The 20220-nt window shown below is 37.4% G+C and overlaps 1 protein-coding gene across 1 annotated transcript in view; it reads left to right on the top strand.

The window, feature by feature from the left end:
- Window positions 1–2391: 2391 nt before the first annotated feature.
- Smad5 (SMAD family member 5) overlaps window positions 2392–20220 on the top strand; it is a 43756-nt gene continuing 25927 nt past the window's right edge. The window contains exon 1 of the mRNA XM_005333200.3: window positions 2392–2545. The gene's annotated coding sequence lies outside the window, so the exon portion shown is untranslated. The remainder of the gene's footprint in view (window positions 2546–20220) is intronic.

The raw sequence follows: 20220 nt of genomic DNA, 5'->3' as shown, positions 1-20220 counted from the left end.
TTGGAAGGCTCATGCTGGCTGCTGGAGTCTCCATTCCTCCCTTCTATATAATTATCTCTTCCAACTAAAGACCTAGGCTGACATAGTAACTCAAAGAGATTGGAGTCTCTGGTTGATTTTATCAATATATGAACTCATAGTTCAGGAAGCAAAACTGTTGGCTTTAGGATTACATATGTAACTATTGAAAAGGATTCCTGTAATCACAAATTGTTCTTACATATGTGCAAACAATTTGTTTGGGTAGGGATTTTACTGGCTGTTTGAAGTGAGGAGTGGCTCTAGCATACGAAATATTTAAACCAAATTGTTATGTCCTGTAATGTTCAACAAAGCACTCGGTAAACACCAGTTCTGAATAAAAGGTATCCTCTAAGGCAGGGTCAAGGCACTTCTGGGAGCTGTAAATCCATACAGGCTCCAGAAATATGTGCCTTCCAAGAGTTGGAAATTTCTGAATTAACAACAAATAAGCAGTGAGTGTGACAAAGAGTTAAAGCACACAGACTTTACTTTCACAAAGTTTATGATGTAGTAAAGGAGTTTAACATGCAGACCTGATGTAGACCTGAGATTGCAAATTGATGGCCAGCAGGCTAAATTGGACCATGGATTTGTTTTGTTTGGCTTGTACAGGGTTGGCCTCCTGAATGTCTAAGAGAGGGAGAAGGGGGAGGAGAGAGAGGGTGGGTGGTGGAGGGAGAGATTGCTAAAGAGATAAACTGATATTTGGTTTTTGCATAAAAATACAAACTTTCAGCTTCCTTTGAAAAATAAGATTTGCCAACACTGGGCCCTTATCCCTACATTTCCCCCTGGTAACAGTTGGCTAGAGTAGAACAGCAGCTGTTCTCTTTGGTGGGAGCAGACACTCTCTGGTTCCTGACTCTGGCTCACTCTCTCCCTCACCAGGCCTGTCACCATTTGAGGTGGCCACTTCAACGCTGAGACTTTTGCAACCTTTCTTTGGTCTTTTCTCCATGGAAACAACTTACTAGAGCCTGGAACAAAAACAAAGACAAACAAACAAACAAAATAGCTGCCTCATTTGTGTATCAGGTGATATGACACTGGCTCTAGTAATGGAGATGGCAATAAAAGCAATGAGAAATTGTCAGATTTAGGTTGTATAGTATTTGAAAGCAGATTTAATAGAACTGATGAATTGTATTAGTCTGGGAATTGATTAAACAATGACTTCAATTTTTCTTTAAAAAATTTTTTTTAGTTGTTGATGGACTTTTATTTTCACTTATTTGTATGTGGTGCTGAGAATTGAACCCAGTGCCTCATGCATGCTAGGCAAGCATGCTACTGCTGAGCCACAACCCCAGCCCTCTTTCCTTTTCTTTTTTTCTTTTCTTTCTTTCTTCTTTCCCCTCCCTCCCTCCCTCCCTCCCTCCCTCCCTCCCTCCCTCCCTTCCTTCCTTCCTTCCTTCCTTCCTTCCTTCCTCCCTTCCTTCTTTCCTTCCATCAGGGGTTGAACCCAGGGGCCCTTAACCACTGATCCACATCCCCAGCTTTCTTTTATATTTTATGTGGAGCCAGTTGCTGAGTTGCTTAGGGCTTTGCTAAATTGCTGAGACTGGCTTTGAACTCCAGATCCTCCTGTCTCTGTCTCCCAAGCCGCTGGGATCAATTGATTTAAAGAGAAAACCTATAATGGAATAGTGGAAAACCAGTATTGACCTTTTAAAATTAAAACAAAAGTATTTAAAAATTTTCCTCACTAGTGCTTTCCAAATCAGGTGCCCTAGGTGGTTTCAGTATCATATTCTGGGAAATGCTAACACTTTGGGGAATTTGGAGGGTAAAGGGGAGAATCTCAATCACTGGGAACAGAGGGGTGACATTTATCAGCTTGTGAGTGTCCTCTCTGCACCCTTGGCCCACTTGTCCAGGCCTGCATATCCAGGAGGTGGAGGAGTGAGAATTCCAGGGCTTTAAGATTGCCCTTCTTCAGTTATGGCTGCATCCAGGAGGAAGCTGTAAGTTGTTCAGAAACTTGCTTTGAAGCGACTTTTCCACAGTAAGAGGACTCTTTTCCGTTCAGATTTATATTATAAATAAATAAAATTAGCGAACTTATGTTTGAAAATACCTTTGCTTGCACTTTATATATAACAGAGGAATCTCCAACTGTCCATATCCAGGACAATTTATGATAATGTGTGTTCATTTGTTTTGTAGAGGGAGCTACTGCCTACAACGAACTCCCACTCGCAGGCCTGGCCATTGACGCGAGGAGCCTAGGACTGATCGGAAGTTGGGGTTTGCGGGCTCAAAGCCAAGCGCAGAGGCTTCCTTGGGCTGCTGGGATAAGGTGGCCCTCCCTTCCTCCCCGCAGCGGTCACTCGGCCCTGGCGCGCATGCGCCGACCCCAGCGGGCGTCCTCCCAGGCTTGCTCCTTCCCTCCCTCCCTCCCTCATCCGGGTCCTGGGCAAGCGGGCGCCTTGCGCGTGTCCTGCGGCCGAGCTGCTAATAAAGTTGCAGCGCGGGGAAGCGCAGCGACGGCGCCAGAAGAGCGCGCCCAGCGGGCCCGCGAGTGAGTGAGGGGCCCCGGGGCGGGCAAACGGGGCCGGAGGCTGCTGGCTCGGTCCGGACGCGGCTTGTCCTCAGGCCCTAGCCGGGCTCTGGCTGAGGCGGGGGCGTTCGGTCGCGGGCGGGGCAGTAAGGGCCCAGGGCCTGTGGGGCGGGAGGTAGGCCTAGTCCAGCTTGTCGGGGTCCGGGCGGGCAGGGATGAGACTGTCCAGCTGGCTGCGGAGGCCTCGCCTGCGGTCCGGGACGTCCTGAGGCGGGACCGGTTCTGGCCCTTGTCCCACTTTCGCGGTTCGCGCCCGGAAGGTGGAGGCAAGCGTTCTGGAGGACCCCGAAGGGCTTCCCGGTCCCACTTATGTCCAGGGGATCAGTTTGCTACCCTACCGCTTCTCAGCACCACCCTCGATACACACCCCTGATAGGATTGCCCTGTTCAGTGGAGCAGCTAGATTTGCTGCACCGCAAAGGTGTCCAATGGTCTGGTGAATCTCTGCCGTCGTTTCTTTGTGTTTCAAAGATAAGGATCCACGCTTATCGGTGGGAATTACACTCTGGGCATTGGTGACCTGCTGCTGCACTCAGCTGGTACTTAGATCTGGTTTCCACCACTTGCCATGTCAGCTTTCAGCATTGCAAAGATTTCTTGTACTTCATATAAACTTCCGTAAGCTGCAAAGGAGAATGCCCAAGCAATGTTTCCTTCCCATCACCATGTTCACCCCTGCCAGGTCCTTAAATTCATTTTCCAGACCCCCGCCACCTTCCCTTTTTCCTTCTTCCCTTTTCAACTGCTGTTATTACGTGGAGTTTGGAGCCTAAGCTTTGAAAACTCCCTTGTGGCGCCTGTCTTAAGTCCGAGCATGCTCAATAGCAAAAACAGATTGGGGTTGCAAAAAAGAACCCGGGTGAGGATAGTTGGGGTATTTGGAGATTTGCCCGTTTCCTGACCAAATGTTTCAATTCTGGTCTTGATGACATTGGAGAATGGAGCGTAGGCCAGCCTAGAGGTGAGGAATTCCTGAACACCCTATGCCAGATTTTTATCTGAACTGTAAAGACAATGTTTCCTGACCAGCTGGAGGTCTGGTGGGTGGGAGCAGGGAGCATTCCTGGCTGCTTTTGCGTTTAAATGGGTGTGGTGCTAAGTATATCTTGTTTACCTTGTCTTTCTATTGGAAAAAGTTTTGAAGTCTGGTTGAGTTTGTCACATCATGCCTGTTGCCTAGCACTACCAAAAGTATTCTTATCTAGTAACAAAGACTGGAATAGGTGGAGATTGAGGCTTGGCTTCACTGAAGTTGAGGGAAAGGGTCCAAGTGTTTTTTTGTTTTTTTGGGGATTGAACCCAGGGACACTTTACTACTGAGCTACATTCCTAGCCCTTTTTATCTTTTTTATTTAGAGACAGGGTTTTGCTAAATTGCTGAGGCTGGCCTTGAACTTGGCAATCATCCTGCCTCGCTGGAAATTTTACAGGCATGTGTCACTGTACCAGCAACAAGTGTTGTTTTAATTCTTTTAAAAACTAGAGTCCTTAAATTTCCTTAGAGAACTCGAATGCTAAGTGAATTAGTTTTAGTTTTAATTTAAAAGTTGAAAGCCTTAGTCCCAGTAGATTAGTAACATTCCAAATAGTTTAATATTTCTGCCAAATGCCAATGTAGGTAGTGTCTGTTTGTTTGCAGAAGCAATACCTACACTCAGTATATCACACATTGACCTTATATCATTTTGAAATTGTGTTCCAAATTCTGTAAGAAGTTATTTGTGGATCTATTACATATTCTTTGTATATATTCTATATATATTTTTTAAATTTAACCCCTTTGGTTAACTTTTTTGAAGGGGGTGTCTAAAGTAAAACCTCAAATTATAAAAATATAAAATAACTCAGAGACAATTTAACAAATTCTAACCTTCATAGTAGTTATATATGTGCTCAGGTTTTAAAATTTTGGATTATACATATTATGTCTGGATTTTTTAAATTTTATTTTTGTTTATCATTATGTGATCATCAATATGCATCCTCTTTTCCTTCCCTCTATATGCTGCTCCTGCAGTCAGTCCTTGTTATCTAACTGCTGTTACCATATAAACTGTTGTTTATCATAAATGCCCATTCATCATTTTGTGTTTCTATTACTTTCAAATCATAGCTGAAATAGGAAGTAAAGGTGGATTGACTTTCCTCTTAAATTTTAAATGTGTCCATATGATATGGTTTAGTTAAAAAGAGGAAGAGAACTGGGAAAAATGAAATTTTTGTAGGTTCTATATACATCTAGTAGTATTATCTTTTGGTCTGGTTCACTGTGGTAGGCGCCACAGAAATGGGTAGATTGATAATGCTCATTTCTTTTCCCTCTGGCAAAGTGAGCTATTAATTTCAGTGGGAGACAGTGGCAGAATGTTGTTACTAATGAGGTTTGAATCAGATTGTTGTTTACTTTTGGTTATGTAACATGTTGCTGGGAGTATTATTAAAAGTTGCATTCTGTAGCAAGGTAGAAAGGCAAGTTCATTCTGCTTACCCTCTTCACTGGATTTTAATTCTTGGCTGAACCTGAAGGCACATTAAGAGTGCAACCATAATTATACCTGGGCAGCCTGTCTGTTTCCTGTTTTCATCATGAACTCAAACATTATGATTTGCAGTGATGATCTTTTTTGTCCTTTGCGTTAAATAGAGGCAATGTGTTTTTCCTCTCTGCTGAAAACAGATTTGTAACTTGGTCAAATCAAAGAATTTAGTGTTTTGAAGACTGGGCAGTAAAAAACCAAACAGTTTCTCATTTCTTAGGAACTTATTTTTAAAAACCATATAAAAACTCCTTTTCTTAATATATTCTTTGATTACATTTTATGTAAATTTTAATATTACCAGTAGCTGTAGAGTCTTTGAATTAAAAAAGCCCTTTTTTGTTTATGACTTATCAATGTTTATTATTACCAGATGTATTTGTTGGTTTAGGCAGTGAGCTCCACATCTGGGTGAATTTCAGAGCTGATATGAATACACTGAAGGATATAGGTACCTTTTTCTCCCTAGCTTATCAGTCTTTCATATTTTCTTTATTTCTAGAGAGCCTATGTTCCTTGTCTCCTTTTTGTGCTTACAAAGAAGAAGCCAACATTTGTATTTCTTTAGATACTATAGGCACCTTATATTGTATGGTTGGGCCATCTGTCTACTCAGTCTGTTAGACATTGGAGAACATTCCCTTTTGTAAATAACAGAAGTAGAACAGAGGAATTATTTGTATCTCTACCAATCTAGATATTGGAGAAAAGAGTATCTGGGTAGGTAGGACTCAAGATAGCTGGGGTGCACAGATACAGGTGCTTTTTCGAAAAAGGATGATGAAGGATCTCTGGAAGCTGATCCATGTCTTACACCTTGTTTTTTTACTTCTGAAGTTAGAATAATAGTAATTGTAAGTGTCAGTGCTGAGTGTTTTAGCTCATTGCCACTGTCATATGCCTTTTACCTCTACTCAAAACTCTGAACCTGAAAGATTTTTTTAAAAAATTTTAAGTAGAATTTCAAGATTTATAACTCTTTTGAAAGAATTATGAAAAGCTGGAGTATTATTAGGACCAGCTGAATTCCATCTCATAGCTTATATATTCTAATAGTTTTTGTTTTAGAGCTTAGAAAGATAGAGTCATTACAGAGTTCTTAGATTTTTTTTTTTTTATAAATAATCAGCTAGTTCTGGGTTCTTTGTGAGGTATATATATGCACACACATATTATATGTGTGTGTATATACACACACACATATCTCATATGCATATATCTATTCTGTGGTGAACTGGGAAGGTTTTGGTTTAGTATTTTCAGTGACTTTCCCTCCTGCTTTTATTGTATCTTAGTTGAGATAATATTTTGGAAGGCTGAGGTACATTTTGTAAATAGGTTTGGCTCTTGAATCCTTTGGGGGCCCCATTTCTGTCTATAATATGTCTGTAATTTGTAGATTGGTACTTTATAGAAATATGAAAATGGTTTTATCTGTTGTAGTGAGATTTTAACTGAATGTAACAGGAAAAAGAAAAAAGAAAAAACAGTGTCCCCTTCCCAGCTTTCTCAGAGCATAGCAACTGGTGTGTTGAGAGGAGGTTTATACTTTTCAAATTTATTCATTTTTCTACTAAGTGAGGGACTTGAACTCTGGGATGTATGAGATAACTGGAGAACATCTTTTGCATTGGAATATATGTTGTGGGCCCAGGTTAGCTTTTCATTCTTCAGATACACATCTAACAGTAATAATTTGATATCTGCATTTGTTGATTGTATAATTTAAAGAAAAGCACTATGAAGATTGACCAGCTCTCTCTGGTCCTGTTTCTACAAGCCTGTACAGGCACACTCAGAAACTTCTGGTAGCAATGTAGGAAATCTTGCAGGCTTTGTGGAGGTGAGTGATACATCTAGATCAGACTCTGCTTAATTAGAGGATTTAAAAGGAGCAGGTGAAGCTTAAAGAGTGATTAAAAACTGGGAAACAAAAGTCTGGTGTGGGAGATAGAAAAGTAAAGACTTGTGTGGGCACAAAGAATAGGCAAGAAAATTATATTGTGAAAAGTGTTAGGGATCATGAGTTCAGCTCCTGAAGAGCTTTCAATCTGCTTTGAGAACTTTTAATGTCTTTGGAAATTGGAAGGTACAATTGGGAAAAATGGTGATTTAAGTGTTTCTCTAGGAAAATAATTTTGGGTGCCCATATGATAGTATTCTGTCTTCCTTATAGATGTTCTCAAAAAGGAAAGAATTTCTGAAATCAGAAGAACTATGGGCAGACTTACTTTTGGTTTTTCTCTTTTCTGCCTGCAATCATGAATGTAACTTATAAGTTCTATAGTTATCGTATAAGTCCAATGTAGTAATTGGATTTAGGTTGCTTTGATAGTTGTCATAAGTCTCTATTCTTGGAGATTCTTGGTGACTGCTGTTGACATTAGAACCACAAGGGTGCCAGGTGTGGTGGTACATACCTGGAATCCCATAAGCTTGGGAGGTTGAGGCAGGAAGATTGCAAGTTCAAAGCCCACCTCAGCAACTCAGTGGGATTGTGTCTCTAAATAAAATATAAAAAAGAGAGGGCTAGGGATGAGGCTCTGTGGTTAAGTGTCCCTGGGTTCAGTTCCTGGTATCAAAACAAAACAAAAGAAAAACCCACAAGGGTAAGACAATTTTTAAAGCTTTACCCCCACAAATCCCCTAGAAAGTCTCCCTTGGATGTATATGTGCATGAGGCTTTCTTCTTTTTCTCATGATCCTGAGCTTCTCGATTCCTAAACCTATTGCGTAACATGCGACTCTTTTTTTGTGGGTGTCTGGTGCTGGGGATTGAACCCAGGGCATTGTGCACATGATGAAGCACTCTACCAACTGAGCGATGTTCCCATCTCAACATGTGATTCTTACTAAAAATATGGGAGGTAGGGCCCTACTTACTTCTAAGCTTAATGAATGAATTTTTAGAGATGGTTTGAGTGATTTTTTTTTTTTTAAGTGCTCACTTGTAATTCTTTTTTTTCATTCTCTCTTTGGCTCAAGTGATCCTTCTGCCTTAGCCTCCCAGGCAACAAGGACTACAGGTGTGTGCCACTGTACTCAGTCTTACCTGTAATTCTTTCCTACAGGTTTGGCATAGATGATGGTGGGTTGTAATCCATATGGACATTCATCTATATATGATGATGTGCTCAGGATGTTTTGTTTTGGCTAATGGTGATGAGGGAATTGGGAGCATTGGTTCATTTGCCTTTTATTTTGGACTGAAACAATCAGATGCTGAAGTAGAAAGTAAAGGAGCTGTGTATGTGAATTTAGAAGTCTGAGTATGAGCCCACAGTATTTGTCTGTTTCTGGGGGAGGGTGTTTAGAGTGTTTGTGCATGTGTGTGTGTGTTCATGGGGTTTGTGGTATGTCCTACTTCAGTGGTTTGAGGGAAAATCAGGACCTTTGGGTTGTTATGCTTTCATTTAAGATGGAAGCCTTGTGAAGCTGAGCAACATTTTATTCATACATTAAATGTATGAATATATTTTATTCATACATTTTATTCATACATTAAATTTAACTCTTCATCTTTCTTTAACCTCCTTATCAGCCTTTCCCAAGTCAGTTGATGACAAACACTGTTCTTCCAGTTGCTCAGGCTGACACCTAGGAATCATTATTGGCTCTTCTGTTCTCACACCCCCATATCTCTTCCATCAGGAAGCCTATTGTCTCTCACATTTGCTTCTTACCAGGCCAGTGCTATCACCCTGGTCTAAACCATCATCATCTCTGTTAGATTACTTCAACTCTGATCTGAGCTCCTTGCTTTACTCTTGCTTTCCACACACCCCCATACCTCATTCCCCTTTATATTAGCACACCAGCTAGAGAAATTCCATAGTAATAAAAACCAGCAAATGTTGCATCTTCATTCAGAGCTCTCTGGGACCATATTTACTTCAAATAGTAAAACCTAAAACCCTTATCACAGCCATTCTAGCCAGTCTGGCTGTCTTCCGTGTCGACATAATTCCTTACCTTCTCCTTCCAGCTCAGTTTATTCTCAGATTACACTGGTCTTCTAGTTCCTTGAATGTATGAGGTCTGCTCCTGCCTTGGGATCTTTGTATTTCCTGTTCACTGTCTTTGTTTACATAAAATTTTGATTCATTTGCCACTTTCCAGAAGGCCTAGCCTAGTCATCTTTTTTGAAATGACACCTCTCTCATGGCACATCTATTCTCGTGCTTTAATTTTTTTCTGTAACAGTTTTTAACAAACCTATCACTGTATTTTATCTGCCTTTCTCCACTGGAATGTAAGCTACATGAGGACAAAGAGTTTGTTCCCTTTTATATTACCAGCTCCTGAAATGCTACCTTAATTAAATGTTGAATTTATTCTTAGCAATTCTATTATTAATTTTAATAAACTATTTAGTAAATATTGAAAATTGAATAAAGGACTTGAGTAAATTGAACAGGTTATCTCAATGTGCATGTGCTACTATATCTTAAATATGGCATTCTAGTGGGAGTGGCAAGGCTAGTGAATTAACAGATTATTAGAGATTGATTAATCAAGTGAAGGAGATGAATTAAGTATTGGATTAGAGAGTGAGGAAAGCCTACTTTCTATAGGGTTATGGGAAGAGCTTGAGATGATAGCTAACGCTGAAATCAGAAGGATGATCTAGAAATTGGTAATTGGGGCTTGAGCATTGTATAATGGGCAGAAAATGGCATTTGTAAAATCAGAAGTATAAAAGATACTCCAGTATAGGAAGAGAAGTGCTTTTGAGGAATGAATTCTTTCTGATATTTATCGGGTGCCAGAATATTATTTCCAGAGTTTTCATTGTTTTGAGGAGTACCATCTCATTTGTGGTAAGAGGATACAATGAAAAGTTTGGATTAGATGCCCCTCCTCTGTCCCTCTTGTGTAGTACTATGAGTGTATTTTCATTGTACTTAGTATACATGGTATAGTTTGATGTCTGTTGTGCAAGATTACTCTATGAGGGAGATTCTGTGCCATGTGCATTTTTGTTATCTCTACTACTCACTTGTACAGTACTTTTGTATGGGACTTAGAAAAAAGCACCTTCACTTCCTCCTTCATCCTTGCACAGTGAACAGATTGCATCACCTGACATCATAGTTCTGATAAATCCACAATGTACTACAATGCCTGGAAGATAGTAGGTGCTCAATAAATGTTTAATAATCCAGAACTATTTATCACAGCTATTTCAGGTAATGTACTTTCAGATATAGGTTTGCCATATGATAACCATTTCTGTTTTTCTATTGATTTACCTAGAGTATTTTCGTTATGGAAATATTTGCTACTAGTTTCTGGTTTATTTCACTTTAAATTAATTCCAATCTCCAAATTTTAATGCCACTAAATATATTAGAGGGATTTTTTTTGAAATATAACTTCTTTTTTTTTTTTTTTTGGTACTGGGAATTAAAACCAGGGCACTTTACCACTGAACTCCATTCCCTGTTTTTTTTTTTTTTTTTTTAATTTTGAGACAGAGTCTTACTAAATTGCTGAGGCTGGCCTTAAAATTTTGATCCTTCCACCTAAGCTCCCAGGTCACTGGGAGTATAGGATTTCACCATGTCTGCTATGAATGACTTTTGATAATGTGAATTCTCTTTTCTAGTGAGGATTTTTTTTTAATATTTATTTTTAGGCGTAAATGGACACAACACAATGCTTTTATTTCTATGTGGTGCTGAGGATTGAACCTGGGTCACGCCCATGCTAGGCCAGCGCTCTACTGCTGCGCAGCCATAATCCCAGCCCTCTAGTGAGGGTTTTAATATGGCTGAGGCACAGCTTCCTCTAGTTTTAAAATCTGTTTTTTTCCCTCTCTAGGAAATGTTTACTTTTACAGGTTCCTTATGTACTTTAACTTTCTTTTATTGAACAGGTATTTTGGAGCATATATATTACTAGCATGCAGTGAAGAGTTAAAACTGATATGGTTCTTAGAATTTACATTTTGTGGGGCAGATTAGGTGGATAAATATAAAAATATAGGTATAGCAAGAACTACAAGGTAGAGGTAGGAGATACATATAATGGGGGGATTTCCCTAAAAAGGATGGTCTGGGAATGCTTCCTTAAGAGAAGTGGGGGGGGGAGGGAGAGAAGGGGAAGGAAGTGGGGATTGATTTGTATTGTGGTAGATTCTTTTGTAATACATGGTGTCTCTAAATTTTACAAGGTTTTCATTTATGGTTGAAGTAGTATTGCATTTCTTAGGGATTTCTATGTGATGTTATTGCTCAGTATAGGATTACATCGGAAGAAATTTAGAGACACTAACATCCATGGATATTTCTAAATGTTATTATCCAGATTTTCTTTCTAGCACTTAGTTTTTTTCTCTAAGAAATGAAAAAAATATGTTAATAAAAGTATTATCAGGTCAGGTCTTTATAAGTCAGAGGTAATTTATAAAAGGCCAAGATAAATGCAAATAATAGGTTCATAGTTACTAACTTTCATCCCCCAATTTCTGACATAAGGAGTAGCAAATATTCCTGTCTGCTCTGCTCAGTTACTTATCCTCTGTGCTTCCTGTTCTTTCTCTAATGCTGTATCTCTATTGGCTATCATATGGAAATAAGTCTTGGGTAAAGTTAAGTGATGTGCCAAAAGCCATATGAAGTTGTTTATTCTTTCTCTCTTCCCATTACTGAGAATTTAGAGATTATGGGTAGTACATTTAAGTGAAGTTCCTAGCATGTAGTATGCCTGATATGTAGTAAGAACCCAAAAAGTTTTGAAAAAAATCAAGTATCTACTGTCAAAGATTCAGTTCTCATATCTATTCATATGGTCCTTCAAATCAACATATTTATTCTTTCTCACTTGAGCTTTAATTCTATGTCTTCATGAATGTATGTCAGTGCTTGCTTTTTTGTACCCCTCTACTATCACTTTCTTGTCCCTTTTTGGCCATAACTAGAACTTCCCTTTTTTGTAAGTTACATCGTTATTCTTTCAGCTTTTAAACCTTTTCCTTTCTTCTTTGTCCTCTTTGATCACTAAGGTACTATCAATTGTTTATATGTAATCCCTTCATATCTTTTCCTTTTCTGTCTCTACTGGTCTATGTATCACTGCCCTGGTGTGTGTGTGTTCTTATGGTTGGCTTACTACCACGTTTTTGGTTTGCCCTCTTTGCCCGCCTGGTTAGTCTTTTACTTGGTCATGCGTTGTTACCATTTTTGTCTTTTGAAATGTGTCTTTGAACTTATCTTCCTGATGATAAAGAACTGCACTGCCCATAGGATTACTTCTGTCAGTTTGAGGCTTTTGTATTCAGTTTTTCCCTGTTTGGCTTTGTTCTGTGGTGGTGCCCTTCCCTTTGGCTTCACATCCTTTTGGCTGATTGTCTCCTTTTAACTTGATTTTTCTTGCTCTTGTCCTTTCTCATTAAGTGGACTATGAATTATATATTGTCATATTTCTATTTGGTATTCACTCTAAAAATCTGTGCTATTATGGTTAGTAGTTACCCATGCCTTATCTGTAAGATCTTATTAAATTCTCTGCAGTGTATTTGTGTTAGGTGGTAGTAGAGGATATAGAGTTTATCTGAGGTAGGATTTCTGCTAAGCCTCTGGTTTTTATCTGTTCCTGGCCACTTGCAGCCCAATTAATGTCTTCTTAAGCAGTCTTATAAGTATATAATATTTTCTTTTTCACTTTACAGTACTAATGGTATAGTTGTTCTTCCTTCCTATTCCATTTATATATTGGTGGTCCTCCTTGTTTCCTGGCTCATAGTTCCTGTAGCCTCTTCTCAAGTGACTAGACAATAAGAGTATCTTTTGTTAAAATATTTGGACTTTTTGTTTCTGCAACATTTGTGGTCTTATTTATGACAAGCTCTTTCAAACATAACTGAGCTTAGTAACAATTGAATGAAGGGGCTTATTGATAGGGGAACCAGTCATGTGTTCAGAGAATTGGAACTTACAGCCCCATCTCCCAATCTTCCTGGGAGAAAGAGGGGGAACTGAAGGTTAAATCAATTCCAGTGATGTAATAATTTGTGCCTAAATAATGGTTCTATGAGTTTACAGATAGCCAAACACATGAGGGCTTCTAGCAAGGTGGACAAGAACACATCTGTATGCTGGGAGGGTAGTATACCCCAACTACATGAGGATGGAAACTCTGCTTGCAAGATTCTTCTAGACCTCATCCTGTGAACTCTCATCTGGCTGATAATTTATGTCCTCCTTTACAGCTGGGCTTGGTGGCACATGCCTATAATCCCTGCTGCTTGGGAGGCTGAGGCAGGAAGATTGCAAGTTCAAAGCCTGCCTTAGCAACTTAGCAAGGCCCTAAAGCAGCCTAGTTAGATAGACCCTTCTCTAAATAGAAAATAAAAATGGGCTGGGAATGTGGCTCGGTGGTTAAGTGCCTCTGAGTTCAATCTCTGGTACCTATCCTTTATAAATAAGTACCAGTAAGTGTTTCTCTGAGTTCTGTGAGTCACTCTAGAAAATTTGTGGACCTTCTGAAGCATAGTTAAAAAAAAAAATCTCTTTCGAGTTTTCAGTTGTCATCAGAAAGAGGTAAGGGAGTCTTGTTGGCATGAGGCCTTCAACCTGTGGGATCTGAAGTATATGTGTGTTGGAGTATGGGGAAAACTCTTCCCTACATTTGGTTACTGAAGTGTTCTATGTTATAAGGTATAATAGGAGAAACAATTTGTTTTTCCGCTCATGCATTGATAGACCTGTCATTTCTACTAATTGACTTAGCTCAAATGAGAGAAGATTGGGTTAAAAGTCCATTGATGTATTAAATCAATTTGAAAATAAGCATATTGAACTGTATTATTCTTGGTCTCTTAAACTTTATAAATTTATGTCAATATACAATGATTTGGATATTTTGGAGAAGTCAAGGAATAGAACAGTAGGGAAGATCTTTTTTTTTTAAAAAAAGTTATTTAAATAAAATCAGTTGATGCATAAGAGAATGAGGATGTGAGCCTTGCTATAATATGAACAATTTAATTTTTTAAGTATAAACAACTTAATTGGTATATAATTCACATATTATACAGTCTGCCCACTTATAGTATACAAGTAAGAATTTTATGTTGTTGAATAATCACCATAATCAATTTTAGAATATTTTCTTCTCTGAACAAAGAAACCCCATACCTATTAGTAGTCACTTCCCATTTTCTTCTTCCCCCACTCCCTGGCAACCATTAACCTATTTTCTGTGTCTGTGGATTTGTCTATTCTTAACATCACATCTCGTAGCAATGGAATCATACAACATGTAGGCTTTTGTGATTGTCTTTCACATTTTTTAAGGTTTAATCATGGTGTAGCATATATCAATACTTTCTTCATTTTAATTGTTGAATAACATTCCATAGTGTAGTAGCTGAATCTTTAAGAGAGGCTCTTTAAGGGAAGAATATTCCTTGGCAAGAGACTTTCTTTTAGTAATACAGTGGGTGTAAGTATGGGTTCTAGAGCTGGACTCCCAGGGTTCAATTCCTAACTGTATTTCTTCCTATCTAAACAAGTTAGCAAGTTATATTTAGTCTCCCTTTGCCTGTTTTCTCATCTGTAAAATGAGAAAATGCAATTTACCACATATGGCTGTTTTGAATTTAATGATTTTCAGTTTCTAAATGTTGTAAGGTCCTTAATGGTGTTTGGCATAGTGAGTGCTCAATAAATGTCAGTGGTTTTATAATTACTCTTATTATTATCAAAATAATATTATGATTATTTTGCTTAAATAATTGATTTTTTTAAGAAAGGAAGCTATTGAAATCTTTGATAACGGGGCTAGGGATGTGGCTCAAGCCGTAGCGCGCTCGCCTGGCATGCGTGAGGCCCGGGTTCAATCCTCAGCACCACATACAAACAAAGATGTTGTGTCCGCCAAATACTAAAAAATAAATATTAAAAAAAAAAGAAATCTTTGATATGGCTATATTATTTTTTAAAAGTCAAATGTCCAAAAGTCTACCTCTGTAAGTGATCTTTTAAGGTTTATTGCCCTTTTTTTCTCTTCAGTCAGTTGCAGTGCAGTCTATGTTCCATGCCTTCTTCATTGCGTTTCCAGTACAGCATGGTAATAGAGGTTCATAATGGTAACTGAGTCATTAGGAAAAACTGATGCATTTAGGTCTTTGTGAACTAATGGCAATTGGTTCAGGAAGAAACTCATTTAAAATAAAATCATTTAAAATGTAGACCAACATTTCACACTAAATGATTAATAAAAGGTGTCTGATTGAAAGTTTTTCTTAACTAAATTTTGGGGAAAATATTTGGTTATAATTATAAACATTGTTACATTGAACAAAGAATGAGTGAATCAAGTGTTAATGGATAGACTTAATTGTTCTCATAAAGAAGTTTGATAGCATGACATCTTTTGGTTTGACATCTGTGACATTAGCATTAAAATATTTTTACAAAAGTATTGTTAAAACATATATAGATGTTTTTCTCCAAGGACTTCTGTTAATCCTTTGATAGTCAAATTATTCTTTATGACCTCCATAAAGAATAGCTTGCTAGTGTTAGTATAAAAGTAGTAGATCCAACATGATCCATAGTCTTTGCACGTACAAACCCACTGTAGAAGTACCATTTATTAAGACCATGGGGCATCACACTCTTACATGTTGAGGGCAAAGGGGTTAAATAATGCTGATATTTATCCTGCTGGTTGTGTCATGAGTAATAAAATTCTTTGTTCCTGACCCTGGAGACTCATGTCCTTAGTGTATACCAAGAAACAGTAACAGACTAGCTTGATTGTTTATAAGTAAGTAAAATCAACATAAACACTACTTTACCATCATTTTATAAATTTTATGAAACCTATTAGTTTTTGCAAAATTTACTATCTCATGGTTTATAAGCCATTATGGTGAAGGAGATACTCCTTCACTAGTCAATTTTAAATTTTTTTAAAAAATTAAAGTATATTGTATAATGAGGTATACAAATCTTAAATGTATATAGCTTAATGAAGCTTTATGTATATAAACACTTATATCATCATCACCCAGATTAAGATATAGAAAATTTTTAGTGCCTTACAAGGCTCTCTTGGGATTCTTTTTAGTAGTATTATAGCATCTGATGACATAGGTTAGTTTTGTTTGTTTTTGAATATTATATAGATGGAATGATATAATCTGCAATCTTTCCTTCAGCATTGTATTTGTGAAATTCATCCATGTTTATGTTTGTTAGGGTTTTTTTTTCTTGCCATGAAATTTTATATTTTACAAATTTATTGCCATGATTTATTTACCCACTATACTGTTGATGGATATTTGGGTTCCAGTTTGGAACTATTATAATAAATAAAAATGCTATAAGCATGTACCTGTCTTTTGGGCAATAGTACTCATTTATGTTAAATATATACCTACGAATGGAATTAATGAGTTATAGAAATCTATGTTAGCATAAGTAGATATTGTCAAACAGTTTTCGAAAGTGGCTAAGTTTTATTTTTGCCAACAGTATATGAGAATCTCAGTTACTGTGTTTTATCACAAACATTTAATCTTTCTTTTTAAAGTATAGCCATTCTGGTAAATATGGAGTAATATCTCACTGTGTGGTTTGTGTGTGTGTGTGTGTGTGTGTGTGTGTGTGTGTGTGTTCTTTTTGCATTAGTATGATAATTAATAGTATTTAGCCCATTTTTCCATTTACTGACCATTTTGATATTTTCTTTTATGGAGTATCTGTTCAGATATTTTGCCTGTTCACTAGTAAATTTTTGGGATGAATTTTGATTCCTGCTATAACTTTTTAAGTTGAAACTTAGATAATGAGTACTTGCATGAGTCACACATATCACTTACATAGTTTTGGAATGTATATAAAACCTTTTTAGGAAGAATTCCTTCAAACATGCATAAGATGAGTGCAGGATTTGTCCCCTCTCCCAGTGGTAATTTTAAGAAAAGACTTGTTTTCAATATTAGGTTTTAAAATCTGATACTCATTGTTCTTTATGAAGCCAATCCTTTGAAGTTTGACTGATGGCATCCCATTTTTCCAAAATCGCTGGACTTTTCTTTGTTCACATTTTATTTGAACTCTTCCATATGTTTACTTTTCTGAAATAACCATTGTATCTAGTTCTAGGTCTGTCTTTTAAACATTCTTTATCAGTGTTTACTTGTTGATCTTTTCACTGTTGAAAAATAGTTTTTTTGTTATTATTTTAGTTCTCTGTGAAAAATTTTAAATGTTACTCATCTTTACCTTGCTAAACTTGCAAATATAGTCATAATCTTTTCCCAGTGGAGTTTATCATTCATTTCTACTGACAAATATACCTGTGGAATGTTCTTATTTCTGTTAGTGGAATTTTCAATTATCTTAGTCACTTGCTTGCAAAAGCTCAAGTTATCTCTAAAGTATACTCAATTTGGCCCTTGTATTAGTCAGATTCCCATCACTATAACAAAATATCTGAGGCAATTAGCTTATAAAGAGAAAAGTTTATTTTGGCTCATGGTTCTGGAGATTGCAATTCAAGATTGAGTAGCCCAGTGCTTTGGTCCTCTGGCCAGGAAATAGAGGAAAGATAGAAAGGGGTTGGAGTCCCTCAGTTTCCTTTTTGGGGGCATACTTCCATTGGCTAAATACCTCCCACAAGGCCTTATCTTCCAGAGGTTTCACATCCCAATAGCAACATTCTGGGAACCTTTAGCATGTGGGCCTTTGGGGAATATTCAATATTCAAACTATAGCAGTCCTTTTTTAGTTATTATAACAAAATACCTGAGGCTAGGTAACGTATAAAACAAAAAGTTTATTTAGCTTCAGTTTTGGAGGCTGAAAGTCCTAACAGTATCATACTAGCTTTCACAAGGCTCTCCCTGGCTATTTTATATCACAGCAGATGGCATCCTGGTGGAAGTGTATGTGAGAAGGAATGTTTATGTGGCATAACAGGAAGCCATAATGTGGGGAGGGTCCAGTTTTGCTCTTTTATAACAACTAGCTCTTGGGAGAACTAACTCAGGGTCTCACAGGAACTATCTTAGACCCTCTCAAGGACAGTACCCCCAGCGACCCAATTACTTTCTACTACGTCCCACCTTTTAAAGTTTTTTTTTGGTGTTGTTGTTGTTGTTGTTGTTGTTGTTTTACCTTGTACACTACCACATTGAAGACTAAGCTTCTGTGGAGACACACTCAAACCATATCCAAACCGTGGCAGCACCTGATACAAAAATCAATGACTGTTTATTAAAGTATGCAGTTCAGTGCATGGAATAATGCCAGGTACTCCAGACTCTTGGAAGGATTTTGTATTCCATTTGAGGAAGTAGATAAGTTCTTATCAATATGTCTTCTTAGCCATAGCCATAGTAACTTCTTTAGGGTAGGGTAGTGCTGAAACTCTTCATAGGAAGGGATGGATTCGAGCTTATCATTAAGGATAACTAAGATTTCTCTTGGAAGATACAGATAAGCAGACAAGTTATAGGAATTTGGGCTGATCAGAAAGTGAATACATATAGTGATACAGTGATGAGTGGTTAGATTGTGAATAAATTCATCCAGTCTCTTAAGTCTTGGCTCTTCCCTCTGAACAGTAATGATCATTATTTGTGTTCAAATAGCACTCTTCAGTTTATAATGTATGGATCATATATTTTATCATACTTTATTGTTTCAACATTTTAGTGACTTTGAAATGACCCTCTCTAGATACCTAGTCCTGCCCTTAGTGAAGGGTAGAATCTGATCTCCTCTCTGCTTTCATTATACTATTTTTTAAAATCAAAACTAGTGGGTTTTTGAATTTTGAAATACTTAAAGGGATTTTTCTTACTTTTCTATAAATTTATCACAATAGATGGTTTGCCTATTCAAATCTAGTTTAAAAAAACAACTAAAGATTTTTCTATCTTCATCCTTCTGTCTCTGCTCACTGGAGACAATTAGTATTTAGTATAAGGTTAGTGTGTGTCATTTCTATCCATATTTTTATTCTCTCATTATATATGTACATATCTATAATGACAATTTTATTTTAAATTTTATATACATTATGTATGGTTGCTCCTTCATATCCACAGGTTTTGTACTGATAAATACCACCAATGTAAACAGTATTACAAAAAAAATTATGCCTGTACTGAATTTGTACAGACTTTTTCATTATTCCCTAAACAATACAGTATAACCACTATTTAATAGCATTTACATGAGGTATTAAGTATTATAGACAATTTGGAGATGAGGAAGTATATATTTGGATGTGCATAGGTTATATGCATACGCTATACCATTTTATATAAGGAACTTAAACATTCTAGGATTTTGGTATCCCTAACCCCTTTTATTTTATTTTGAGACAGTGTCTTGCCAAGTTGCCCAGGCTGGCCTTGAACTTCAAATCCTTGAACTTCCTGAGTAGCTGGGATTACAGGGATGGGCCACTGCCTCTGGCTGGTGGTGTGCACATATTTTTGCAAGTTGCTTCTTTTTACTCACTGGTTTATATTTTATAAATAGACACTACTCTAGATCCAGGAGATCTGGTGGTGGGTAGTGAAGATAAGATTATCTCCCTACTAACATTTCAGTGGTGAAGACAGTGTAAATAAATAAAATTGATACTATGATATCAGGTTTTTTAGGGTAAATGTTATGAGGGAGAGACAGGGTTGGGATAGGGTTTTGTGAAGTGGAGTGAAATCTATTTTTGATAAAGTGGTCAGGGAATTTCTCTTTCAGGAGTTGTCATGTGAGCAAATGAATTAATTGAGAAAATGAGCCATGTTAAGATCTGGGAGAAGAGAATTCCACAGGAGGGAATATCAAGTGCAGAGGCCTTGAAGTAGAAATAACCTTAGAGTCCTTGAGAAATGGAAAGAAGTCAAGTGTAGTTAAGTGTAGAGTTAACTGGAAGAATGGTTATGAAATCAGATTGGAAGAAGAAGCCAGGGGCCAGATCATGTAGGTCCTATAAAATAATATAAGGAGTTTAGATTTTGAGTGTCATGAGAAGCCACTAGATGATTCTTTTGAGCAGGGAAATGTTATGCTTTGTCCTACTAATTGAATTAATTTTACACTGAAATTTTGTGTTGTAGAGAAGAATGTG

Source organism: Ictidomys tridecemlineatus, chromosome 1 (genome assembly GCF_052094955.1).
Source record: "Ictidomys tridecemlineatus isolate mIctTri1 chromosome 1, mIctTri1.hap1, whole genome shotgun sequence".
NCBI classification, from domain to species: domain Eukaryota; kingdom Metazoa; phylum Chordata; class Mammalia; order Rodentia; family Sciuridae; genus Ictidomys; species Ictidomys tridecemlineatus.
The sequence above is the reverse complement of the archived record's forward strand: the minus strand, read 5'-3'. Positions and strand labels throughout refer to the sequence as shown.